Source organism: Pongo pygmaeus, chromosome 7, assembly GCF_028885625.2.
Source record: "Pongo pygmaeus isolate AG05252 chromosome 7, NHGRI_mPonPyg2-v2.0_pri, whole genome shotgun sequence".
Taxonomy (NCBI): Eukaryota; Metazoa; Chordata; class Mammalia; order Primates; family Hominidae; genus Pongo; species Pongo pygmaeus.
The window spans coordinates 76,683,746-76,699,248 of NC_072380.2; the positions used below are offsets into that span (position 1 = coordinate 76,683,746).

Sequence of the window (15,503 nt, forward strand, 5' to 3'; positions counted from 1 at the left end):
CACCGCACCCGGCCTATTATATCATTCGTATGCCTTTGCATCCTGGTGAGCAATTTTTTGAAGAAATTGTGTCTTGCAAGGCCTGTATGACTGCCTGATAGTTAAGTTACAATCTGTTTTATTTATTTCCTATTCTGTTTCCCGTCATCATAAGTAGGTACCTGTGACTAAGGAGATCTCCAGGAAACTAAATAAACTGTTTGATATAATTTACTCTAGGAAATTGTTAGTTATAATATCGATAAAAAACAAATGATCAGCTGCCTGATTTTATTGTTTTTTCACAAGTCATGTTATAAATGCTGCTTGATCAGTTTCATCAATGAGACCTAAACTTAGTTTTGACTAATATTTATGTTATCTGCTATGTGCTTGGTGATGTTCAGTGGAACAGGCCAGATCTAAGTTCTAGTCAAACTGCTTGTCGGAAATCACCTAAACAATGTCAATTACTGATTATTTTGTTTTCTATATAGCATAGTGTTTTTATATGTGTATACTCAGTCAAAGTAACTCCACCTCATTTTAAATTCCAACTCATGTACAGGCATTTAGGTCTTTCCACAAATAAAGGCTATGAGGGTTTCTTTCTTTCTTTCTTTTTTAAATCTTAAAAAACCTTCGATTATATTCTTATATAATAAAGGTATAAAGGGATGATGCATTATGGGATTTGAAGTTTTTTAAACCACTTAAGTCTACTTAACATAGTAAATGGAGATGTGTTCTTTAGGATGTGCAAGTCATATTAAAGTATTTGTTGTGAAATTTTTCACTGAATTGATTTATCACCAAGTTTAGAACTAGATGGCACCTTGGAGGCTTTCATGCAATTTCTCATTTTTATAGGTAAGAGTTCTCAAGGCCTAAGAGATCAACAAGTTTCCTTAAAGTCATGAAACTATGTAAGGACAAGCTGTGTACCAGGATGCAAGACTTGGAGTCCCACAGCTGCACTCTGGCCCCTATAGAAACATTAGTCAGTTAACCTGTGGACCTAGGGAAAAAAAACCACCAAAGCAGCTCACTGCCAGAGCTGACAGACATTGTGTGTGTGTGAATCTGAGGGCTCTTGCTGTGCCCTGGGTTTTAGATGTTGGAAAGTTTAGTTGCCAGAGTAAAGCTCTTTGTTATCATATGTCAATTAGACTGGAAATACATAATCAGAAGAGAAAAAATAATCTTAAATTGAGAACTATAAAAATCTCCATATTATTTATTTGAGGTATTATTTTGATATAGTCTTTCATAAAGTTTTTTATTCAGGCTACCAATGATTGAGATGATTTGTTAAATTTTACTAATAATTTGCATTTTTTAACATACAAAACATCCTTTAGAATAGTATCAGTTAAAAAACAAGTTTTTCCTTTGTTGATTTGTAATCTTAGCAAGACTATACTTCAAAATGTCTTCCTAGTTATTTATTTGGTGAACTCAATCTGATTTAAAGTAAAAAAGGTAAAAAGAAACAAAAACAAAAAACAAAGCCATTTTATCCTGGAAAGGATTAAAACAAATATTCAAAAGAACTCTGATTCTGAAGCCCATCTGTGAAGACGACTTGTGCTACGTGCAGTGCAACTCATTTTGATTAATCACAAGATATTACTAGCTCAGATTTAATCAAAGATCAAGATTACGATCATACCCAGCATGGACTTTTATGTAGCTAGATTAACCCTACCAGAGGCTTTTATTTTCCCACAATCCAACATGGTAGAATTTAACTTTGAAAATAAAATTCAGATCTTTCAGGGGAAAGAATGTCAAAATAAATCCAAGTTATGATAGAAATAAAGGAAAGATTTTGCTTTCTCTTTTTAGAAGACAATTTATCTTAATGCTAATTTACAAAATGTATACTGTTGTTTAAATGCACATACTTAGAAATAGGAAAACAAGAAACACTGCATAGAGATGGGAATCTTACTCATTATACTTTTTCCCATTATTTTCTTGAATGCAGGCTTTAGCAATGGAGACTTGCTTTTATGAGAAATATAAGAAAACCAAAAAAACCATTAATACAGTTAATTCCATATCCAAAGATTGAACAAGAGGAGACCACACATGTAACTGTAGAGTAGGATCCCCAAGTTACAAACTGCCACAGCTCACATGCTATCAATGACCCTTTCAAATTTGCAAGTGATCTAGTTCACCAAATTTCTTTTCAAAATATTAACTCTCTTCCTTGGTCTACTTATACTCTGTTTGGTTTAATGTTGCTTGAATGTTGCATTGTGACAAAGATTTAGAAAGGCTTTTTGTCATATTCTAATTTAATGCAACTAATTTCATCCTCTATGTTCTGTCATTCAGTCAAAAGCTGTATTCTTCATGGGGTTTCCACCGGGGGAAAGGATGGGGCTCAGAAATCCAGGGGATATTAACTTAACATTCAGAGTTAGGGAAGCACATTAGGAAGCTATTTTATTGTTACAAAGATGAGAGGGTCATCATTTCTTACAGCTGTGTTTATTTTGGCAGCAGTAAGCTTAAGACTATTAAACACCATGTCACAACTGTGCATATTTTCAGGAAAAAATACAGTGCTTGTTCAACTTATGACCCATTGAAGATAGATAACAGAAATCTGTCTTCATCAGTATATTTGTAAAAACTATTTAGGGAGGAAAGACATCACCATAATGATCGAGAAAGGCCTGCTGACACACAGCACAGTGCAAATACTGCTATTTGTCTCTCTCACGCTCTGTGACTTTGAAAATGAAATACACACTGCCCATGGCTGAGTAGGGATATAGGATGCTTGTTGGGGTTGATCAAGTTTCAAAACTTAAATGAAATAGGTCCAAAAGTAATGATGGGGAGCTAACAAATACTATGTTCCCTACTCCCTCATAATCTCAAACAATATACATTTCCTCAAATCTTCTCATTACCATTTAAAAGAGTAAAAGAACACATCTAAGACGTCACACAAATTTGAGCTTATACATGCTCTTGATAACTAAACCCAGTTCTATGCAAGTACCATTGCATCAGTGCTTACAGTTTCTTTCATACAAGTTGTAGGGCACATCTTAAAGTGTGTGCAAAATGTCATCTACAGGCCAAAGTTATCTGGAAACAAATTTTGGAGACGGGGAGTGGTGGTTCATGCCGGTAATCCCAGCACTTTGGGAGGCTGAGGAGGGCAGGTCACTTGAGGCTAGGAGTTGGAGACCAGCCTGATCAACACGGTCAAACCGTTTCTCTACTAAAACTGCAAAAAAAAAATTAGCTGGGCAGGGTAAAGCTTGCCTGTAATCCCAGCTACTCAAGAGGCTGAGGTACAAGAATCACTTAAACCCAGGAGGCAGAGGTTGCAGTGAGCCAAGATCGCACTACTGCATTCCAGTCTAGGCAACAGAGCAAGACTCTGTCTCAAATAAAATAAAATATAAAATAAAACAAAATGAAATACTGGAGAAGAATCTAAATACATAAAATGGATGTAAAGTGTAAAGAGGTTTAAGGCATTTCTCTTTAGTTAAGAAGAGAAATTTAAAAGAGTAGACCAACACAGAATATTTAATTTCCCATAATATTTAAAGTTCATCTTCATGCTATACCTGTAGTTAAAAAACATGTTAAAAACTTGACTAGTGACCTATTGCACATTTTCTTCCCTCAACATTTAAAGCCCAGCGCTGCCGGGCACAGTGGCTCACGCCTGTAATCCCAGCACTTTGGGAGGCTAAGGTGGGTGGATCATGAGGTCAAGAGTTCGACACCAGCCTGACCAACATAGTGAAACCCCATCTCAACTAAAAATACAAAAAATTAGCCAGGCATGGTGGTGGGCACCTGTAATCCCAGCTACTTGGGAGGCCGAGGCAGAATAGCTTGAACCTGTGAGGCAGAGGTTGCAGTGAGCCGAGACCGTGCCATTACACTCCAGCCCGGGCGACAGTGTGAGAATCCTTCTCAAAAAAAAAAAAAGTCCAGCGCTTCTTACAGCAATCTATACTTATCAGAGTAATTTCTTCTTTTCCACTTTTCCAGTAATCATTCTAGGCTAGGTGTTCAGGTTATTGCAATAACCTCCTAAGTAGATGGTGAGCAACCTTTATACATGCACACTAACTAGAAAAAATAAAATTATGTATTTATTAAAAGTGCTTAAAAATGTAATATATTTGTATTAGGTGACCGAATATATGTAACAGTGCCTTAGTTTTATTTTTTTATTTTCCTGAATTAATGAAGATTTTCTTTTTTGTGTATGTGGTTAATATTTCAGAAACTACACAACTGATATACATTACAGTATCTGATGATAATTCTGAATGTCTGAATGACTTTTTTTTTTTTTTTTTGAGCAAGGCACTTTGGAAGCTGCTGTGTTTTACCATTCTTGGCTTACTTTGGCAGCAACCTCAATGGAAAATGTAATTTGCTTCATAGTATCTCTTGGAACCGAATTCTTGAAACACTGTTTATCCCCGCACACTTCTTGGGCTCTGATGTTAGCACAAGGAAACTTAGAAATGTTCTAACAACTCTTGATAATCAAGAATTGGCATGTTTGTCAGGATATCAGGAAGAGGAGTATCTCAATACAAGGCTGTGGATGGGAGATCCCAAAGGAGGAGGAGATGGAAGATGTGGCTGAGTCTAGGGAGACCAGAAGCCCCAGTGAGAGGCCTGGTGGGGACAAGGAAGCACAAAGCCACAATGTTATTGCTCTGCCAGGAAATGAGGTGAGATTTACAACCAACTGGGCACATTTTAGCAATGAACGCAAAGGTGGAGGGCTATACCCAAAGATATCTGAGGAGGCACCCTGGGGAAGCCAAAGAGGACCAGTAGGAACATTTGCATAACAGGACTCATCAGATCAACAGAAAGGAAGTGGGGGGAGAGAGTCTTAACTTTTATTAAATAGTTTTACAAAAGAGACTAGGTTTTAAACCAGAAGTGGCCAAACTATCGTCACTGGAAGTCTTCAGTGTTTTCAGTCATCACCAGAAATCAGGGCTCAAGAGAAATTTGAGTTCAGATATGAAGAAATAAAGTTACATTTCTGTACATCTGACTCATGGGGAAATTTTAAGTCTGGCTCACTATCTATGTAGATCCTCAGTGTCTTCACCTGTAAAGGAGAATGTTGATACCAACCTTGGTGGTTTATCATTCAGACTGAGATAAGAGTATTTGAAAGTAGCTGATATACACAGCAGGATTAGTTTCTCCCTGCTATTCATATTTTGTAAGCAATTGCATATCTGTGGTTTTGCTTACTCATTCTCTGCCTGAACTGTTTCTTTTGTCAACTCTCTCTGCTTATCTATACCTTTCAAGGAGTTGCCCAGGTCTGAAGGCCCTCTTCATCCTTCAACACATCAGTTAAGTAAAACTGCCAAATGCCCAGATAAACACGAACTCAATAACTTCAGATGAGCAGGCAAAAATATGCTATGCAAAGAGCTTTCTCAGAAAATGAACTATCTTTGTTTAGAAGCAAAGTTTCATTGGATGTTTGATAATTTCAGTGTGGTCCACTGGGCATGACCTGGTTTAAGAGATAATGAGATTGTTCTATACAAGAAGTGAACAAGAATGTGGGGGTTGGGACATTAAGGAGAAAGAGAAAGAAGAAAAGAAGTGGCAGGACAGAGGAATAGTGAGACTGCATCATGGTAAGCTGGGACTCTCTAAGGAGGACAGTGACCTGGGAAAAACTTCAGGCCCAGATAGTCTCATTGGTGAATTCCATCAAACATTAACATTAATCTCTTGTAGAAAATAGAAGCAGAGGGAGCATGTCCTAACTCATTCCATGAGGCCAGCATTACCCTAATTCCAAAACCAGACAAAGACATAAGCATTACAAGAAAGGAAAATTGCAGACCAATACCTCTTATAAACATAGATGCACAAATTCTCAATAAAATAATAATCAATTGAATCCAACAATGTATAATAAGAATTATACACCATGAGCAAGTGGAATTTATGCCAGGTATGCAAGGCTGGTTCAACATTCAAAAACGAATTAATGTAATCCATTGCATCAACAGGCTAAAGAAAAAAAATCATCTGCTCATATCAATAAAGAAAATGTTTGACAAAATCCAGTACCCCTTTATCTTATACTACCTACAAAAATAAACTCAAAATGGAAAAAAGACTTAAATGCAAGACCCAAAACTATAAAACTCCTAGAAGAAACTATGAGGAAAGAGCTCCTTAATGTTGGTCTTGGTAATGATTTCATGGATATGACACCAAAAGCACAGGCAACAGAACCGAAAATAAATAGGTGAGACTAAATCAAATGGAAAAACTTCTGCATAGCAAAAGAAACAACTGACAGAGTAAAAAGAAAACCTACACAATGGAAGAAAATATTTGTGAACCACATATCTGATAAAAGGTTAATGTTTTGAAAAATAAGGAACTTCTAAAACTCAACAGTAAAAATCCTAATAACCCAATTTAAAAATGGGCTAAGGATTAAACAGACATTTCTCTAAAGAAGACATATAAGTAGCCAACAGGAATTGAAAAAATGCTCAATGTCACTAATCATCAGGGAAATGCAAATTAAATTCACAATGAGATAGCACCTCATACCTGTCAGGATGACTATTATCCAAAAAACAAAGACAACAAGTGTTGCTGAGGATGTGGAGAAGTGAGAACCCTTGCACACTATTGGTGGGATTCCAAAATGGTGCAGCTGCTATGAAGAACAGTATGAAGCTTCTTCAAGAAATTAAAAATAGAATTACCATATGATCTAGTAATTATATAATCCACTTCTGGATATTTATCAAAAAGAATGAAATCAGGATCTGGAAGAAATATTAGCATTCTAGTGTTCTTGCAGGGCTATTCACAATAGCTAACATGTGGAACCAACCTAAATGTCCACTGACACATGAATGGATGAGGAAAATTCGGTATATACATACAATGCAATACTATCCAGCCTCAAAAAAGGAAATTCTGCTATATGAAGCAACACAGATAAACGCGGAGGACATTACGCTAAATGAAATAAGCCAAGTACAGAAAAACAAACACTGCATGATTCCACTTATGTGAGATATCTACAATAGCCAATTTCATAAAACAAAGAGTGAAATTGTTGTTACTAGGGGCTGGGGGGAGGGAGGAAATGGGGAGTTTCTAATCAGCAGGTATAAAGTTTCAGTCAAGCAAGATGAATTAGCTCTAGAGAGCTGCTGTACAACATTGTATGTATAGTCAACAGTAATGTACACCTCAAAATTTATTAAGAGTAGATCTCATGTTAAGTGTTCCTACCACAATAAAATAAACAAAAAATCTTAAGGGATCAACCAATGTAAAAAAAAATCCAGCACCCATTCATGATAAAACTCCTAGCATAATAGAAACAGAGGTGAACTTCCTCTACTTCATAAGTAACATCTACAAAAAAATCTACAGCTTACATCATACTTATTGGTGAGAAAGTAGGTGCTTTCCCATTAAGATCAGAAATAAGGCAATAATGTCCCTCTCACCACTGCTATTCAATATCATTCTGGAAGTCCTAGCTAATGCAGTAAGATAGAAAAGGAAATTAAACAATATACAAATGGAGAAGAAAGAAAGGAAGATGAAAAGAAAAGAACTGCCATCAACAGAAAGGAAGGGGGGTGGGGAGAGAGTCTTAAATTTTATTAAATAGTTTTACAAAAGAGACTAGGTTTTAAACCAGAAGTGGCCAAACTGTTGTCACTGGAAGTCTTCAGTATTTTCAGTCATCACCAGAAATCAGGGCTCAAGAGAAATTTGAGTTCAGATATGAAGAAATAAAGTTACATTTCTGCACATTTGACTCATGGGGAAATTTTAAATCTGGTACACTATCTATGTAGATCCTCAGTGTCTTCACCTGTAAAGGAGAATGTTGATACCAACCTTGGTGGTTTATCATTCAGACTGAGATAAGAGTATTTGAAAGTAGCTGATATACACAGCAGGATTAGTTTTTCCCTGCTATTCATATTTTGTAAGCAATTGCACATCTGTGGTTTTGCTTACTCATTCTTTGCCTGAACTGTTTCTTTTGTCTACACAGAAAATCTCAAAGAATCAACAACAAAATTTTAGAACTAATAAAGTACTACAGTAAAGTTGCAAGGTACAAGATTAATATACAAAAGTCAATTGCTTTGTTATATAACTGCAACGAACAATTGGTATTTGAAATTAAAAACACAATACTACTTACATTAATCAAAACAAAATATACAAAGTTAACTTAGTGAAAAAATTTATTCTTAGGTATAAATCCAACATAATATGTATAAAATCTATATAAAGAAAACTATAAAACTCTGATTAAAAATCAAAGATCTAAAATAGAGAGATATTCTATGCACATGGATAGGAAGAGTCAGTATTGTCAAGTCAGTTCTCAACTTGATTTACAGATTTAATGCAATCCCAATCAAAATTCTAGTAAGATGTTTTATGGATATCAACAAACTGATTCTGAAGTTTATATGGAAAGGCAAAAGACAATATTGAAGGAGAAGAACAAAGTGGAAAGACTTACACTACCTGACGTTAAGACTTAATATAAAACCATAAGAAACAAGAGAGTGTGGTATTGATGAAAGAATAGACAAATATATTAATGGAACAGAATAGAGAGCCTAGAAATTGACCCACACAAATACAGACAACTGATTTTTACAAAGTAGTTGCAAAATGCAAAGAGAAAAGTCTGGTATATGTTACTTTAAGATGTTAGTAGTCATTAATCTCAGGTGGTGAGATTACAAAGGTTTGATCTTTGATATCTTTTGATTTGCACATGGCATAAACATGCTGCTTTTGAAGAGTAGTTGTCATTTATTTTGTAGAATGTCCCTCCATTTGGGTTGGGTTGTCTGATATTTTTTCATGGCTAGACTGGGGTATTAATAATAACATTTTGAGAAAGAATTCTACAGCAGTGATATGTCCTTTTAGGTGCATATTTTTAAATAATAAAGAAATGCTATTTTGGGGCTGGGTGTGGTGGCTCACACCTGCAATCCCAGCACCTTGGGAAGGCAAGGTGGGCAGATCACCTGAGGTCAGGAATTCGAGGCCAGCCTGGCCAACATGGTGAAACCCTGTTTCTATGAAAAATACAAAAAAAAAAAAAAAATTCGCCAGGCATGGTGGCACACATCTGTATTCCCAGCTACTCAGGAGACTGAGGCAGGAGAATTGCTTGAACTTGGGAGATGGAGGTTCCAGTGAACCGAGATTGCGCCACTGCACTCCAGCCTGAGCAATGGAGCAAGACTCCATCTCAAAAAAGAAAAAAAAAAAAAGAAAGAAATGTTATGTTGGTGTTCAAAATGAAACCCATGTACAGAAGGCACTGCCTTCTAAAAAGTAGTTGATGACAAAAAGTACAGTCTACAAATGAATCAAAGGTTGATTTTTTTTAAAAAGCTCAACATTCCTAAGTCAATTAAGTGGAGAATCAGCCTGAAGTCCACCATGAGGACAAGCAGAACTCACCTGAACTGTACTCCAAAAATGAAGAGTAGACACTGAGGTTTAGCTGCTCTAACTGTACAAAGTATGGACACACAGTGCAACCTAAGGATACCCCATTACTTTCACCAGTGTCCAGGTGACATGCAAATGGGCAGGCAGAATCGGTTCCTGTGACAACCTCAGCAGGGAGAAAGGCTTTTCACAGTTGCAGTGCAGCTGTTGGACTTGACAACTGAAGGTCCTGATGGTCTCTTCAAGGTTCTACTCGAAGCAAGAAACCTGTGACACACAGCACACAGTGTCTACTTTCTTGCCAAACTCAAGAGCATCTCATGGGTAGAGTTAGGAATTAGGTCAATTTTCCCCTTGTTGAGTAAAGTTATCTGCTTAATATTTGTTTACTGCAAGAATCAGACTGATGTAATCTCTTCTCAGGATGAACATTAATCCAACTCTGTCTAGAAAAATTATGCAATTCATTACCCCAAGTAATCTCTATTGTCCCCTGTGCTTAACCTTCATTTTTTCCCCAGTCCTGTGATCTTGCAAATCTACTGGTGGTATGTGATTGACATCTGGTGTTCACACATTCTCTGCTTCATAGCAAATAAATGAAAAATTCCTGTATAAAATGTCACTTCCAGGCTATCAATAATGCAGGTCTCTGTTCTTTGGTAACTTCTGCACCAGTCTAGAAAGGTCTGTTATCTTTAGTCTAGTGACCACTCTAGAATGGTCTGTAAGAATAAAGAAGCCTCTTACTCTGAAATGTTTTGACTCTATCAGGATAGCATTTGACTTAAAACTTGATTTAATTTTCCTGAAAAGATATTCACTGTTCAAGCACTTTTAATCAAAGCTTTACATATAATGGCAATGTAAAAGCAAGTAATGCTGAATAGTCACACATTTCTCCATGGAATTTCTCAGGTGAAGTCAGAGCAAAATCAACATGAATATTTTGAAATGTATTTTCACCCTCCAGAGCATAAATCTTCAAGCCATATACCAGCTGAATCTTTAGCTGTCAGTTCATCTATGTAATTTTGTGATCCAAATAAAGCTTTGTCTGTAGAATGTGCCTTGTAAACTCGATTCTATTAGCAGAATTATATTAATACTAATGCCTTGATCAAGTGAGCGATTTGTAAGTGCTTCTTTGTATCTATGTAAGATTTCAACCAGAGAAGTCTAGAACTTTGTTGTTGTTGTTTCTAATCTGGGAGGGGTGCTTAGGTTTGCACCATGGAAATAATGTCAAGGTAGAGTTTTAAAACTATCATTTAAAACTTAATTGAGTTTCAAGCAGCCCCCACAAACGATGAATGACCATATCACTCAAGTGCCTTTCTCTATTAACTTAACCCTGGATTAGCAGGGTTCTAGGGTTCTAACCCTCATCCTTTCTCATGTGCATGACTGCAATAGCCTCCTGGCTAATGTCACTACCCAGAACGAGGGCGCTGTAGTCTCACTGTGTGGCTCAGCTCCCAGGCTCTGCCAACTCCTACCTTGGTAACTTTGGTCCATTTAATTATATTTGCCTCTGGTTCCTCATTTGTAAAATGAATACCCTATGGTATTTTCCTTATGTGAGAATTTAATAAGTTGATGAATATAAAAAACTGAACACAATGACTCACACAGTAAGCATCAAAAATGTTAGTTACTATTATTATTATTATTTATTATATTATCTCTGCACCAATACCTGGGATCATCTAAAATACAAATCTAATCATGGCTCTCTCCTGACCCTTTCTCCCTAAACATTTTCAATAAAGTACTAATTTTAAAGATTTTTTCATTCACTTGACCACTTTCTTTATTTGCCTAATTTAGATTTTATTTTAGGGCTGCCATATATGATAAGCTGGTCACAGATGAGGCACCAGAATAACCTGCCAGCTCTGAAAGAAACTGTAACTTTCTAGGCTTTGTATTCTCTAAGCAAACAAACTCAGGGGAACAGAAGTGGCTCTGAAGTGCACTGGATCTTAGGAGAAAGCCAGTCAAAAATGTTTAAACAGCCTAGACAATCTAAAAGGGGGAAGTCGATTCATAATTGAAGTTATTTCAGCCCCTTAATTGAAATAGAAAAGCATGCAACTGAATTTGTAATTTCTGAGATGATCAGTTGCTAATTTACTTTACGGATAGGATTTGATTGGACTCCATGGAAGAGATATCAATTCCATTAACTCATAATTTCTTTCATTTGATTTTGAAATGTTTAATAAAAAATTAGAACCCATAGTTTTGTGGAAACTAAATTATTACAGAGGACTAGCCCAGAAAGCCTTGGTAATGACAATATACAGATCAATGGGAATGATGTATAAATGCATAGTCAAGTTTACAAGTGATGCTTTATCAACCCATGTCAATGGAGAAACAAAGTTCCAAATTCTGCAGATCAACACCAAAATAATCAAGCACAGCTTATCAGAATCATAGAAAAGACATTTCAAGGATACTCTAGTTTACTGAAGTGGGAAGATAATGAAAAGCCTGAGGCCCCATATGCTATACCTGCTTCATAATATGTTAACTCATGCCCATATTTTAATATTGGATAAACTATTAACATAGCAAAAACTAATAATATCTTTACACAGCACATGGTGCTGAGAAGGGCAGTGTTTTGATGTTGTCATGAGCTAGAGGGCTTTACAACTGGGAAAATACCATTCTTCTCCAAAGATCTGTTCCTGACTTTGGTGATTTTAAGTCACTGTATGAACAGTGTATGATTACTTCAGGAAATCCATCATCACCAGTATTAGAACATGGGACATAGAAGGCACAGCATCATATTTATATACAGAAATCATCATAGTTTGCAAATTGTCAAATTCTATTATAGATAACCTCTTACATATTTTAGACATCTTAATTCTTGCAGTGTCCTTTGCTTAGGCTACCCCATCTTGTCTATACCCTCCCACATGTTTTGTGAAATAAACTTTCAATGTTTACACCATTTTCATTATTTAGATAGTGTTCAATTGCTTTGTTTTTGCACGTGCCTCGTTTCTATGTACTCGTCACTAATTCTTATCAATCTCCTTCAGTGCTCTCTAAATTCTCAATATGGTCAGACATATGGTCCTGTAATTTTCATATAGCTCCTCTCCTGTTTTCCATCACTTTTTCTTTTGCTCCACTTACTGACAGATTTTCCTAACTTTATCCCTTTCATAGATTATTTTATTTCTACTTTTAGATTTCTAATTTCCCAAAGTTCTCTTATACTCTCCGATTATACCTTATAAAAACTGCATGTCATTCTTGATTCATAAATGCAATTTCTACTCTTATTTTTCTAAGACTATTAAACATAGTTTCTTGGGATTTTTTTTCATGTTCCTTGAATTGTCTATTTTCTCCAAGTCTCTTTGTTTCAATTTTTAAAGTTATGCTTTCTCTCTTTCATAATGGCGACTTTCCTCACTAGCTCCAGATCCTTAGCATCCATTCATATTTGCAATAAGGCTCTGGGTGTGTTTGCAGGGCTGGTGGACTTTCTTGCATGGTGGCTGGAAGGGAATCTTGTTTTGATGAGCTACCTCTCTTTTCTAGTTAAATGAATGAGATTTTGTTTATGTTAATTTTGCTTTGAGAACTTTGAAATAGAGCATGGTATACAAATATACGGTAGTATATTTCCTACAAAGAGTTAACATTAACCAATTTTGAATTTTTCTTTATAGTTTTTTGGAGACTGTTGCTGAAGTCATTTGGAATAACATTTGTAGGTAGAATATTTTTGAGTTTATTTCCATTTGTGGAGATAAGAATAGACAGAAGATATCAGGCAAGGTTGGCATTAGAAGTCAGGAATGAAGGAAAGATGATGTCCTCTATAGTTATACAAGTTGTTAGTTACAATTCCAGGGTGGAGTAGGGGATTTTATTACTTCACTGTGTTGTTCCCAAAACTACTCCAACACTCCCGTAAGTGATACTAATTTGTTTCAGGGGCTGGGAGGATTAGGAATAACTGGCAGAGAGAACATAGGGCAAAGAAATATGCTACTTTTGTGTATGTGTGTGTGTGTGTGTGTGTGCGCCTGTGTGTGTGCATGAACATGTATATGTATTTTAAATTGGGACCTGGAAAAAGTGATGTCAAGGTCAGTAACTCATTAATTCCTTCCACAAACCACCCTTTAGGAGGCAGATGTCTTAACTCACAGTAGAATAGGAAGCATTAAAAACAAGGGTTCTAGTGTCTTTCTCTCCTTCTGGTTCCTCAGATACTTCCTCTTCTCTCCTCAGAAATAGCTGGATTTTCACAGACTTTTATACATCTATAGAAGGTGTTTTTTTTCCTTCTCTATAAATAGGACACAAACTAAGAAAACAGAAGCTACTGTTAGATTTGTAAAAAAAAAATTTACCATTTTGATAGCTTACAGATAAGTCCTCAAAATACTCTTAATGATTGTCAATGAACAGTTAAAAATTATTCTGTTTCTTGTCCAAAATTAAAAACTCCACTCAGTTATTGCAACAGGATTTTATTTCAAAGCATTGGTATGAAAGAATTAAGTAGTGTATATATATTGAAATATATAGATGCTGATGGCAGGGAAAGTCCCCTAAAACTTAGGGGTGAACATATAGAGAAGCCTTATAACTATAAGGGGACAAACAATCTGATTTAAAAAATGGGCAAGAGGTTTGAATAAACATTTCACCAAAAAGATAGACATAGGCACATGAAAAGATGTTCAACATCACAAGTCTTTAGATATATGCAAATTATAAACTAAAATGAGATACTACTATGCACCCACCAGAGTGGCTAAAATAAAAAAAAGAATGACTATATCAGGTGTTAGCAAGGATGAGGAGAAACTGGAACTCTCATACAGGGCTGGCGGGAATATAAAATAGTACAGTTACCAGGAAAAGAGTAGCAGTTTCTTATAATCTTTAACATACATAAAATATGTGACCTAACAATTCCACTTCTAATTATCTCTACCCAAGAGAAACAAAAACACATGTCCATACAAAGACTTATATGTGAATGTTCATAGGAGTATTAATCATAATAGTCAAAATTTAGAAATAATTCATATGTCTATTGATTAGTGAATGGGTAAACAAAATGTGGTGTATCTATACAATGGAATAATATTTAGTTTATGGAATAAAAGAAATGAACTGGAAAAGAAAAGAAATGGAATAAAAGAAAAAGAACAAATCGCTGATCTATGCAACAACATTGATTAAACCCCCAAAAGCATTATGCTAAGACAAAGAAACCAGACACCTGATTCCATTTATATGAAATTTTTTGAAAAGATAAAAATAGAGGCAAAAGGCAGATCAGCATTCCCTTGGGGTTGAGGGTAGAAGCAGGGATTAAATGGCAACAAGCTTAAGGAAATTTTGGGGGCTAATGGAAGTATTCTAAACTGGATTGTGGTGATGGCTGCAAAACTATCAGTTAACTAAAATTTACCTAATTGTACACTTAAAATGGATAAATTTCATGGTATATAAATTATATCTCAACAAACCTCATGAAAAAATGAGACTTTCTAAGATTAATTTCATATTTCAATTATCAGACAAGTTTCTGAATGAAATATATCACTGCAAATAGTATATTTAAATTTCTGTCATTAGGTAAAGAAAGCAAGGGCCTATCTACAGAACTTAAATGTTAGGTTTAAGCTTAGATATTGTTGGCAATTTTTGTACCATATCTATATATAAAGAACCATTTTTATCTTTGTATTTTCCAAGCAGAACTCTCTCCTTTAATGATTTTGCTGAACAATCCATATGACTTCTGTAAAATTCCATAAATAGAACAGGGTCCTCAAACTGGAAGAGATTTGGAAGATTCACCTAGCTCACTGTGTGCTTTACAAATAAGGAAACAGAATCAGAGATGTAAAATAACTTGCCCAAAGTCATACAGCATCAAATAGGCAAAAAATATCAGGGACCAGGTCTCCTAACTCACAATCCAATAATTGTGACACACACTACCCAAA

At 35.6% G+C, this 15,503-nt stretch overlaps 1 protein-coding gene across 2 annotated transcripts in view; it reads right to left on the reverse strand.

Annotated features, from left to right (window-relative positions):
• Nucleotides 1–15,503, reverse strand: part of LOC129042540 (cytochrome P450 7B1) — a 205,857-nt gene that overhangs the window by 28,827 nt on the left and 161,527 nt on the right. The window lies entirely within an intron of this gene.